This window comes from Culex pipiens, chromosome 2 (assembly GCF_016801865.2).
Source record: "Culex pipiens pallens isolate TS chromosome 2, TS_CPP_V2, whole genome shotgun sequence".
Lineage (NCBI taxonomy): Eukaryota > Metazoa > Arthropoda > Insecta > Diptera > Culicidae > Culex > Culex pipiens.
This window is the reverse complement of record NC_068938.1, coordinates 204488104-204501619: the sequence shown is the minus strand read 5'-3', so window position 1 is coordinate 204501619 and position 13516 is coordinate 204488104. Positions and strand designations below refer to the sequence as shown.

The 13516-nt window shown below is 37.1% G+C and overlaps 1 protein-coding gene across 1 annotated transcript in view; it reads right to left on the bottom strand.

The window, feature by feature from the left end:
• The window catches only part of LOC120416355 (transmembrane channel-like protein 7), a 37611-nt gene extending 24163 nt beyond the window's left edge, over positions 1-13448 (bottom strand). Inside the window, exon 1 of the mRNA XM_039578088.2 lies at positions 12432-13448. The gene's annotated coding sequence lies outside the window, so the exon portion shown is untranslated. The remainder of the gene's footprint in view (positions 1-12431) is intronic.
• Positions 13449-13516: the final 68 nt, after the last annotated feature.

Here is a 13516-nt window from a genome sequence, read left to right as displayed (position 1 = left end):
TCATTCTCGCATTCACCCCCCCCCCCCCCCCCCTCCTCACAAAATTCTCGAAAAAACAAACATTCCAAACCCCCTCTCGCGTTCTTTCATTGCGGTTTTCTGAGAAAACAAAAGAATCTTCGGCGAGTGTTCGTTAACGAAAAAAAGAAAAGGAACGATAGAATCACATTCACATAGAGATGGTGACCCTAGCAGGTTGCAGACTGGCTTTCGTCATGTATGTGTGTTGATTGTCCAGGCCAGAAATTGATAATTGATTGCTGGCAATCGCAAGATAAGAGAAGAGAATTCACAAGCTATAGTGAACGTCGCTAGAAATGCTGATGTTTTGGTGCAAGAATCATCAAATGATAGTTTTTATTAATCACTCGTTAGGGTATAGGGTAACTGACCCTCAATTTTCAATCGATAATATCTTAGAAACCATGGATCAGATTTTCAATGTTAAAAATGAAAATTGTGTGTGTGAAATTTTCAACCATTTGGAAAACATATTTTCTTATTTTTAAAATGGCGACTTACATTTTAGGCTGGTACAAATATTTTTAAAAGTTTTTGTCACCCCCCCCCCCTTCAAAATTGGCCCGAAAAATCAGGGGGCAAAAAAATATTTTTAAAAATAAACTTCAAAATTTCAATGAAAATTTAAGTGCAACCAGCTGAAATCAAATTAAAATACATTCTTCTGCGTTTAAAATCATTTTTAGCATGTTTGGGTTTATTAAAAAATCTTAAGATTTTTTGAAAATTTTCGATGCAAAATCTTTTTTTTCGATACAATTTTTGTTTTGTCAGATCTTAGATTTTTTGAAAACTATTGATTGCAAAACAACTGAACTAGTGTAAAATGCATTTTAAAACACGTTTTTCATTTAAAGGTGAAGACTATGGCTTGTTATTTAAATTTTTATTTTTTTTTTTTTTTTTGCCCCCCCCCCCCCCCCCCTTGACCTCGGCCAGGGCCGAGGGACAAAAACTTTTTTAAATATTTGCATCGGCCTTCATAAGGCGAGATAATATAATTTATGCCCTTTTCATGATTTCTAAATCTAAATTATTCGCTCTTCAGCATTGCCTTGGCGTTCTCGATTGCGAGATTCCTACTCTTTGTTTTTAAAAATTATTTTTAAAATTAATAAACTCACAATATTGGCATTTTCAAGACATAAATAAAATATTCGTTCTTATTAAAAATCAGTATCTGAATATATTAAAAATAAAAGGTTATAAATAAAGAAGTTGTAAATTGTATGTAATTAAAGATAACATTAGTAAAACAACGTTGTTAAAAAGAGAAAAATTATAACAATATAAAGTGTTTGAAACACACGAAACAGAGTAGCTACTAAACAGTCACTAACCCCAAGTAGCGATAACGGTTAGCTAACAGCTTTCTGGCATGTAACTTTCAGCTGTCTGGCTTTTTAGCCTCTTGCCACTCAACTCTACGAAAAAGAGAGATAACGTCACAAATTTTGGGAGGCGAAAAGACTCAAATGGATTGTTCGGAGAACAAGACCAATTTGAACTATTATTTTGTTTGATTATTTTTGTGTTAAAAATAAACTCACAATATTGGCATGCAACATATCATTTGTTCACATTTTTATATTAACTTGCTAATTGGATTCTTGAAATAATGGGAACAGTCACGAAGTTACGATAGAATTCATTTGCTCTGAGACTTTCAAATTGATCACCCCATTTATTTGGCGCCAAAAAAGACTACATCGCATGATGTCTTAATTAGCGAATAATTTAAATTCACGTTACTCATCGCCAAAATTTCGACGACAAATGAAAAAAGAAGTCATGAAATGACACACTCAAACCTATTTTCGGGTCCTGCTGAAACATTCAAAAAGAATTCTCAAAGGGCAACGTGCGAATTATGGATTTTGCGACTTCTTAGTTTCTTTTTTGTGTTTTGAATAAACTCAAGAATGTGGCGTCTCCAAACGAAGCCGACACGATACGTCCCCAAAAATAGAACCTTTCCTTTACGCGTTGTTGTGAGGATTTAACGAGCACTTCCGTCGCCCGCCCTCTCTTTGTGTTATCAGTGTGCGAAACGTTGGACGGTTGTGAGTATAGTGGCAGCAGAATGTAGCACGTGGATTGTATGTGATGATGTTTGTTTTTCTCCGATTACGAGTTCAAGAAGCATAACGAGAAATTATGGCGAATTGTTTTCGTGTAAGCTGGGCAGAGATTGAAGTTTACTGTTTCATAGTTTAGTCGAACAATGTTAGCAAAACTTGTTAGGTTTTATGAGAATTTAATGACAACTAGGAAGGCCGACCGGCCGGCTATGAAATTATGAAAAATATAATGCTGATACAGCTGATGTTGATCGCCATGTTTTACCAAAAACAGTCACAAAACGAAATTGTGTCACTAAACCAACTTCAAACCCTCAACGTGATAAATCTCAAGTTTACCTTCTTAGACAACGTCGAGGTCACGTGTTGCATATAAGAGCATGAACTTGGCCATTTTAGTAGACTGTTTTTATCGCTAATACCGCTCACTAGTATAAACTTTGTTTCAGCAACCAGGGTGACGATTTTCGTTGGAAAACCCCGTGTTCTTTTTGCTTCTCGGGGCGTTGTCGTGGACACATTCTGTGGCCCACTGAACAGCAGCTTGCGGTTGATAATTAATTGTGCACATGGAAATGTTTAACATAGCACCCAGCAGAGCAAAGTTTTTAATTGTTTGAGTCAATTTTGCTAGAGCTTCCCTGGGTATCTCGACAGAGAATGGTGAACTTGTCAAAATTAGAACTAAGGCAGGGGTTTTGTATGCTGAGCTGATTATTATCTTAATCAGAAGAATATATAAATTGCTACAAAAAAAAAAGATATTTTTTTTGCAAAATTTAATGGGTACAGTTTCAATAGAATTTGGAGATTATTTCAAATTACATTTTCCTTCCTCTGTTCTGAAATTGTTGCAAATCTAGAGTTTTTTTTATTTGAATAGGTCCTATAAGCAAATGAAACAAAATAGTTTATAGGACCTTTAAAAAAACTCTACAAATGTAAATATCCCAATTTGTTTGCTTGCTTTTAAATTGTTTCCATTCAAACGACGATACCATGACGATCTACACTCAAAGTCAGAAGTATTTCTCAAAAGGGTACTTTCAATCCTCAAAAAGGATACTTTCTATCCTTTTTTAAAGTTCACCCGGCGTCACCCTTTTAAAAGGGTATGTCAAATTCAGTACATTTTCGATACCCTTTTAAAGGATTGACGACGGGTGAACTTGAAAAAAGGATACTTTTTACTTTGAGTGTATGTGGATACTTTTTGGAAATCTCTGCAACATATATTCATCCAATATATTCATTTCGAGGTATTTTTATAGAACAGTAGATTATTTTGAGCGACTTTTGTTCTACGAAAAATAATATCTTAGGTTTTAGTTTCATTCTTTTTTTGTATTTTTATATGCGTTTATCTTGTTTAGTATTTGTTTTTAATTAGAAGTTTCAGGCCTAGTATAAAACCTCCAATGATTATTGTCCATTTCTTTCGAAGGTACACGCCGCGCCTGAAATGCTGAATGTGCCGCAAACATTGTTGTCAGCGATTTTTTGCACTTTTAGTGCAATAAAAAAAACATACCTGGCAACGATGCCGAGCGATTCGAACAAGAAGAAGATCAACAAAAACGCGCAGTATGGGATATGACAGCGCGCATTTGCCGAAAGTGCGGCGCGTCGTTCCGAGGCTGGTTTGCCGCGTGGTTTTTGGGTATTACGCGGAATATCCATTGCCTTTTTTGGTATTTTTCATAACTCTCCAGACAGATTTTAGATATTTTGAATGCTTTTAAATTTTTTAAGCCCTCTAAGGCTGGTACAAATATTTTTAAAAATTTTTGTCCCCCCCCCCCTCCCTTCAAAATTGGCCCGAAAAATCAGGGGGCAAAAAAAATATTTTTACAATAAACTTCAAAATTTCAATGAAAATTCAAGTGCAACCAGCTGAAATCAAATTAAAATACATTCTTCTGCGTTTAAAATCATTTTTAGCATGTTTGGGTTTATTAAATAATCTAAAGATTTTTTGAAAATTTTCGATGCAAAATCTTTTTTTTCGATACAATTTTTGTTTTTGTCAGATCTTAGATTTTTTGAAAACTAATGATTGTAAAACAACTGAACTAGTGTAAAATGCATTTTAAAACACCTTTTTTCATTTAAATGTGAAGACTATGGCTTGTTATTTAAATTTTTATATTTTTTTTTTTGCCCCCCCTTGACCTCGGCCAGGGCCGAGGGACAAAAACTTTTTTAAATATTTGCATCGGCCTAATTATTGCAAAATTAAGTGGAAACTTGAATTTCCGAAAAATTGTGAAATTATGAAGCTTTGGTGTCTTCAGAAGAGTTGTTGTAAATAGAAAGGGGCAGCTTTTATTGATTTTGAAAATCTAACTTTTCTAATCTAATCTAATCTAATCTAACCCTAGCGCAGCCAGTCTTTCGAGGGCATCCTGGAAAATGCCTTAGGTTGATTAACGCCTAGCATCCTCTTGTCATTATTAACAATTGCAGTGCCCAATGCAATAAATTGCTTTGAAACATCACAAACGTTAAAGCGGCCAGGCCAACTGCGTAAAGTTTACCGCAAAGATGATTCTTTGAATTGGATTGAGTTTGAACACGAATGTTAAACAACAACACATTTCTGAATCGACAGGGGAGGAAGAAACGTGGGGATCCCCCGCTCACGTTCCTGTTTGTAGGAGCAATAAATCGTTGGGAGCCACCAGCTAAGAAGTTTTGGTGCTCCGGGACCTTCGAGGATGGGACACTATATTTCCACAAATGCCCTGGACACTATTTGCCGTGGTTAAAGCGCCACAACTCGCTCACTGTTGGTGACAGAAAGAACATTAATAAAACTCTTATAAACACAAGATTTCAATTGATGGGATGACAAGATCATCTCACAAAGACCCAGTGCATATTAAATATGAAATGGTTTATTTTGATTAGGATACATTATCGGATTGATCTCACCAAATTAAACAAGCCCTCTGAGAAATGTAACACCTCGATCAGTCTGATGGCTGATTAAAAAATGATGTAATGTCGATCAGGGCGTTAAATTTCTCAGTGGAAGCTGCCGCATCTCAAAAAATTAATCACGAAAAAACAGGACTGCGCGTCCCAAGAAGCACTGCACTTTTGATGGCATTATTCAATTCTGATTTTGAAAATCTAACTTTTCTTGAATATTTTTGGATTTTTTTTTTGTCTTCTAATAAGTAGTTGTGATTGCCAATCGTAGCATCGTTGTCCAAGATATTAAAATTTTATCTCGCAATCTACGCCATCTACGACCAAATTTAAAGAAAGCATTTGAGCAAACCTTCGAAAATCAGTTTTTTGAGCGTAGCAATTCAGGGTCCGGTGCTTTAGTGGTTGGTGTAATAGGCATTTTTCGAGACGAGATTTGCCTGATCACGCCTTCTGTCAGATGGGGAAGTAAAACGTCGGTCCATTTGCATAAAGAGGTTTTGGGTGACTTTACCACACATCATCCTTCGGACGCCTAAAAATGAGCAGAAACTTGCAACAGAGACCACAAAAGACCCGGGGGTCGTTCAAGTGAATTACTTTGCTTTTTTTAATTCAGAGTTAAGTTTTAGATGAAAGTTATGTTAGAGGCATTATTTTTTTGACAAGTCAATTTGAAGTAAGGGTCAAAGTAACAGCCATTTAAAGGTAAAAAAAAGATGCAAATTTAAAACATTCAAATATATCGAAAAAGCGCAGGTCAAACTTTAAGTTGCATTCGAAAGGAGAGATCTAACCTTACAAAAGCTGAAAAAATCTCAAGGGTGTTTTCCATTAAACTCGAGATATCTTCATTTAAAAATGTCTAATCTTCAAAGGAAAAGAGTATGAGACCACCCTAACGAAGTTTGAAAATTGTCCATTTACATGCATTTTATGTTATTTTGTCCGCTGATTTTGAATCTGCCCCCAGAAACTAGCTTTACCAAGATGGATCAAACGAGACTAAAACGGTTAAAACCGATTGACATAATAAATTGATTTTTAATGATATTTATGGTTATTTTTTTTTGTATCAGAGAAAAAGAACAATTTAATAATTTTATTTTTTATACTTTTTCAACTAAAATTGAGGTGATATTTTTAGGACCAAACTGCCTTAAACCTCAACTAAAACTTCTTCGTTTAATGAAAGCATAATTCAAGAGTCTTTGAACTTGATCTGTCAAATGACTAAATATTCGTACAGTCAGTCAGTTTAGTGCCCGCGGAGTGCTAGTGTTTTTTTTTTTGGTTTCGTTTTGGTTACTGTGACTAAAAATGTTCGTTATTTCAAAGTTATTTTTTCCTTGTGATTTTTTTTTTCGACACGTGCTGGATGCCGGTGCGTGCCGCAAGCAGAGCTGAAAATGTCAGGGGTCCTGACGCGAAAATCGGCGACGCATACACGATTTTTTTCCGATCCATTCACTGAACCGCAAAACCGTGACATAAACAAACCCGACTCAGTCGTGAGTGCCCTAGCTCATTGAGCAGCTGCAATGCTCAATTCAACGTTCATTCAACGTTGCACGCACACACATAAAGAAATAAGTTTTTACACAAAAAGTTCGTATTTATGCGTGGAAATGTAATTTTGAATATAAGTTATGGTTGTTTTAAGTGTTTAGCACAGTCTAGAACCATTCAATTGTTTAAAAATAGTCAAAATAGTGTTTAGAGAGGATTTTACGAGTCAGTCATACGACACGAATTGAGTGAGTGTAGCTCATTTTTTCACGTCTCTCATTCTCCAGTAGCCGACCGGCACGAGTCAGGCGGCAGTGGTTGAACGGACACAGTAGGCTTACAGTCACATGCTAGCAGTGAACTGACATTTTGGTTTGCTTCATGTGTACGCAGGTTTGGAAAAATTTTGCAGGCCTGGCCGCAAGCTCCTGTCCGGCGCCCAGAGCAAAGTTTCAACAAAATTTGAACTAAATTGAAGAAATGTTTTTTTATTGCTCAACAAAATTAACTCAAAAAAAATACCTGAACCGTTTGAATTCCGCTACCTCAGTTTTACAGGATTCACGAGAAACAACGTGACATAATAATACACTTGAGAGTTGAGGTCTTGATAGCGCAAACGGCAAACCAAAATTGAAAATGACTGAGTCAAACTTTCTTGCTGCAGCAAAACATGATGACTCACACCATCATCATCACGCTCCGTTTGCACGATCATTCTACCGATTCTGCAAGGGAGAGAAGCAAAAAAAAAACAATCTCGCTACGTGGACTGCTACTAAAGTTCAGGCAGACCCAAAACAGGTTACCATCACGCCACCAAAGCATGGGAGGGCTAAATCGCGAGAGAGTTGAGCGGAGAAGAAGCAGCTGGGGCAGCAGCAAAAAAGTGGCTGATCTTCACCTCCACCTGGTGTGGATCATGATTTCGCTCGAAAAAAAAGTGAATCGTCACCACTAGCCTCCGCCAACAACTTCCAGCAGCAACAACAGTACGTCAACCAATTATTATCAGATTTCTAATTCCACCGAACGCGCTACGCAATCGACGCTCTCTGGTACACTGACTGTCGAGTCGTAGTGTAACAAATCCAGTCAGCTGAGCCCGGTTTAGTTGTGTTGTAGTTCGTCGCCAACATCGGTAATGATGATAATAGAGGCGTATATGTTTTGTAGTCTAAATTACATGAACTGGACTGAAGTTCAACTGCAACCGGACGGAAAATGCTGATGCAGTCCAGTCAGCCCAGTTGACACAAATGTATAGATCGGACACGTTTGAAAGGGCTTTGTTGCAAAGTGATTAGTTGCACTATACCCTCGAGGGAGTCCCGCCCGCTGGTGTCCGGGTTCGATATAATTAAGTACGCAGCACAACCGGGTTGACCGGTATAAAGCTGTCTGGGGGTGGCGAAGTGGGTTTTCAAATAGCAAATTCTTGAACTTTGAATCGTTTATAGTTACACCCTTTCCTTACTTTTAAATGCATTTCCTAACAAACCCATGACTTTTTTTAGTAAAAATTGGGCCGTTGCAAATATTTTTTGATGTTTATTTTCGCCGATTCCTTCGAGAACTTTTACAGAGGATCTATCAATGGAAATCAGTAGGCGATGATCGGCATTTTTTTCATCTCCCAATAATGAATTTTTGACGCCTTTTTGCACGTGATAAAAAAAATCAGAGCATTAAAAAAAATGTAAAAAATAAATGTTTTGTGGAAACTACAGATAGAGCAATTCCAGCCCAAAACAGGAATTTTTTAGGTACTTTTTTTTCGATCCTCTCCGATTTCAATGAAACTTTGTAGACATGTTATCCTAGGCATATATAAGCCATTTTTGTGTATATGGAGCCAGTTACACTCGATAATGACATTTGAGAAGGGCGTGAGTGTTTTAAATATTTTTGTATTTCGTAATTTAAAAATTGCTGTATCTCGAAGCCGTGGCATCGTATCAAAAAGTGGTCAAAGACAAACTTGTAGGAAATTTGACGGGCTTTCCGAAAAAAAATACACTGAAAGAAAAAAACACGCCAATTTTATGAGATTTTTTGATTTTTAAGTTTAAAAGTCAAATTTGAAGGTGAGCCCACGATTTTTTTTTCGTTCAAAATTTTTGTGAAAATAGCCTAAATGTTACAAAAAGACTCACGAAAAATGCAGGATGGAGCAACTCACCTAAAAAAATACAAAAATCATTTACTGAAACTGTTTTTTTGAAAAGTGCTCTAAACGTCAAAATTTTCAAAAACCGAACACGAGAGTCGATTTTCCAGACAATTTTACATAAAAGTCTCCATATTGACTATTGTCCCAAGTCCAATGCTTATGAAGTTACAGCGGTTTTAAAAATAAAAATGTTGAAAAAATAGGTTTTTTTATGGTTTTTGGCAAATTCTGTATGACAGACTTGATTTTTCAGTCTCGAAAATATTTTTACTGGAAACCTCGTCCAATTTCCCATAAGTTTGTCTTTGACCACATTTCAATTGGATGCATTGGTTTACAGATATAAGTTAATTACATTGCTCATAACTGAAAACATAATATTTTTTCAGTGTAGTACACTCAAACCCCGATGGTTTGACACCAACTGTTGTCAAACGAACGGGGTCACGTTTTAGTTTGATACCCCATCAAACGACTGTTTTGATATATGCTTAGGATAACATGACTACAAAGTTTCATTGAGAGCGGAGAGGGTCGGGTACAACCGATTCCCTGTTTGACATGGAGTTGCTCGATAATGTTTAAAAATGCTAACAAATGATGTCGATTAACCCTCTACAGCCAAAGTTTTTTTTTCCGATTTTTTTTTATTTTCCCGTGGGTCATTTTGAGCAACTTTTGTTCTACGAAAAACATAACTTCTTCCTAGCTTTAAAATTTTCCTAAAATTTTAAAACTTCTTCTTTCTAATCCTGTTTTTTAAAGATCAAAAATTGGTTGAAAAATTGAGTTTTGGCGAATTTTAACATTGCAGCCTGTCTAGAGGCGTGATTGGGTTGTAGAGCGTTAAAACCAATGAAATATTTTTTTTTGTTTTCTCATACCTCTTCAAAGGCTAAACAAACAAAAAACAAACCATCCACTTTAACGAACCATAGGTCTTTTGTGGTCTCTATTGCAAGTTTCTGCTCGAACCGAGGAGCCGGAATACAAATTCAACAAATTCAACCACCAACGGTTTGTTATCGAGTTTATGAGTTTGTTACGTATTGAAACCTATGAAACGTATGAAACCTTCAAAACATTTTTTGAAGATTGAAACACATTAAAATATTTGAGTTTGCCTAAAATTAAGTCAGAAAATAATTGTCAAGTTGCCAATTGACTTTTTTAACGAGGTTTATGCAATATTTTTTTGTTCGGTTTTAACACTTTTGATTTTATTTTGAAACGTGCCCTGTTGCATAAGTTTCCGATAAATGAAAATCATGTTAAATCTAAAAATGACTGTATCCAAAATTTAAAAAATCTCTGTTATGAATTGGTGATCTCAACTCAACAATTTATTGCCACTTTTTCTTTACACAACTCAAATTGGAACTGATTTTGAATATAAGCAAAGTGGCAAAATGGAAAATAATAATATAAAATATATTTGTGTAAAATCTTTGTCGTCATAATCACCTATTATATGCTATAAGGCTTTCTAGTCAGAAATTTACAAATACATTGAAAGAAAGTTTACATTACAGCTGGACGATTGTTTGCATCAGGTTTCCTATCTCTTTCCAGCAAAAGTTTTTTGTCAGGCGACTTCTAGCTGTTTTTTTTTTTTGACTGACCGCCCGATATGTCAGCCAACATACTTCGCAGGGCTGTGACAGCTCGAGCTCGATCATTGTTTGCATCAGGACACTTTGACGAGAAGTTCGTCATTATTGGGTTAAATTATATTTTTTTTCACTGGGCCTAGAAAGCCTTATACCTACCTTTGAAAATTTACTCAAGATTCATTATGATTTAAATAAAAACTAATACTAACATACTAAGAAACGATTTTGGCTACAAATTCCACAATATGCCTAATTTTGGAAACAACCACATTAATTTGATATTTTTGGTTTCGAAATACATTCATAACAAAAAATAATTTGTTATTACTCAAAATAAATGTTTTTAAAACAAGAATATCTATTATCATGCATGATTTTTTAATGTCATTAAGTGATTTATGAATATTCCCTTTAAGTACACCTGTCATTGTGAAAGGGGCAAAAATATATACGAAGTTTTTTCTTAAAAATATACTTTTCAGATTTCCCTGATTTTGGCAACATAAAAAAATCTTCTCATGTTGTCAAAAACGGTATGGCCAAAAAGTTTTTAAAAGAAAAAGAATTCAAAATTCAAATTGTCCCTTATCGGTGCCAACTAAAATCCAGGATAGAGCTGTTAGACCACGGCCAAAGAATAAAAATAAACAATGATGGGTTTTGACATATTTGCTCAAAAACCTGCCAAAAACAATGTGCAAAAATAACTTTATTTCATTTGAATAAGGCTTTCTAGGCCGAGTGAAAAAAATATAATTTAACTCAAAAATTAAGAAATGGTCTTCACTGTGTCCTGAAGCAAACAATGATCGAGCTCGAGCTGTCACAGTCCCTGAGAAATGTGTTGGCTGAAATATCGAGCAATCAGTCAAAAAAACAGCTAGAAGTCGCATGACAAAAAAAATGCTAGAAAGAGATAGCAAATCTGATGCAAACAAACCTGCAGCTGCGATGTAAATCTACTTTGAATGTGTTGGTAAATTTATTTTGCGTTAAGTAACACAAGTATCCACAACTTTTCGAAACACACACCCCCCCCCCCCCCCTTATCTGCGTTACTTTATAAAACATAAAAGAAAATTTGATATTGCGCAATTCTCACTAACTTGGACTTCGCACTAAATTATTGCTATCGATCGCACTATTGCGACTTGTCAAACTGGCTTGGGAAATTTGAATTTTCTCAAAAATTGATCAAAGCGAGCCGATGTTGCTCACCTGTCAATCGCAATTTTAAAGTGCGAATGTCCAGTTTGGTGGAAACTGCGACTGGAAATGTAAATAAACAACTGCTGGTTGCCTAGTTTTTGGAAATTTTGTTGTCAAAAGTGCGAGAGAAAAGTGCGGGCCAAATCCAAGTTACAGTGCAAGGATCAATACTAGATTGAGTTTTTTTGTCCCACAAACAGCGTATCTGGGTGTTTTAATAAAAAATCCTGACCTCCTGACAATAACAGAACATGAACTTACTCAGTTCTTTCCACCTGATCGGGAAACCTTTGTACAAGAGTTTTTACTGAATATTATCAAATCTAGACTTTTTTTTAAAAGGTCCTATAAAAAATTGTGTTTAATTTTTATAGGACCTTTTCAACAAAACTCTAGAAATATATTTATCATGATCATGTCTTTGACTACCGTACCATACTTTCAATGTAACTTTTCACAATGGCTAGGCATACTGCTAAGAGTTAACAGCAAAGATGATTCGTTGAATTGGTCAATGGAAGGCGCGGAAGTACAAATAACAACACAGCGTTTTGGCAAAGAGTATTCCCTTCTCGCAAGAAATTTTGATGTTTCGGAGCAAATCATGTTTTTAAAATTACTCAGACAATGAAGATTTACTAAAAGTTATAATTTCCTGCAAATTGACACCCTGACGAACCTACACCGCACACGGGGTCGGGTCGGGTGGGTGGTATCCAATGCACTTTCCCAATTGCTCGTTTCCTGTATGTCTCCAACAAGCTTAGCTGAAATGATTGTCAACACTGACTGGCTACTCTGTAGTACACACCACCGCCCTAAAGCGAGAGCTCTCTCTCTCTCTCTATCTCTTTACCCAACAATCAACGTGTGCTGAAGTGGTCCACTTACATATGAATATTCATCTGTCCATTACTGCTACTAAGCTGGCATGAGCTGGATGCTGAACTGCAATTGTTGTTATTGTTGTTGTTGTCGACGACGGCGAATTGTGCGCTGAAGGAACTAATCTCTTGACCGCGTTCCTTGCCCACCTTCCGCCCTTCCTGTCCCCGTAATCCCTCAAACACTACTGCTGCAACTGTGTGTGAATAAATCTACTGCTGCATGCACTCAATCTCTGCCCCTTTCTTGAATATCTTTCTCTCACTCCCCGTTATCCACCCGGATTGCACAGCTTCCTGCGCTGCAGCTACGGCTGCGGCTCCTTCTAGATTGCTGCTGCACTACAATTTATCACTTGTTTAGCATATTTTCTCAATTGAAAGCACTTGTGCGTTTTTTCCCGGCCGCTGATCTCCGGTGTCACAGCATCCACCAAAACCAGATTTGCTCAGCACGAACGCTGCCATTGTCGGGGTACTCTGCCACCGCAAATCGGGACGCCCATTGGCCACAGACACACTTCTAGCAGCACCCGGAACGATGAAAAGTGGCGTTATGCATCCGCTACTCTTCGGCAACACCGCCATGAACCATCGCGCTGGCCATCATCGACCTCACTCTGGAGAAATTCTTCCTCAAGCCACCCTCTTTTTTTTCGCTTTGCCTCCCCGTTTTTTTTTTTCTCTTGCACCAACTTTTCAGGCCACTTCCGGCACCAATAGCCCTCTTCCGGTGGCTAATCCGACGCCCATCTCCGACTTCCCATCACCATCCACCAGCAAATGCCCCTTTTTCATTCATTTTGGCTCGCTATTTTTACCTCGCGAAAAATTACAAGATATCTTTTCTTTATTGGCCACTTCTTCGCCACACACACACCTCTCCTGGGGAACCTCTTCTCTTCTTTCTCTGGTGATGATGGCAGCCAGCTCTACGGCGACCGCGGTTCTCGTTCAACCAGGGTACGAACGCGCGACCAGCCGACGCGAGTGCCGAGCGAGATTTGAGGCAGTAGTGGCCTGACAGATTTGTTAGGGCACTCCTCCGCTTGCTGCTGTCTTTCTCCTGTAAAGTGGGAACTCAAACAATGC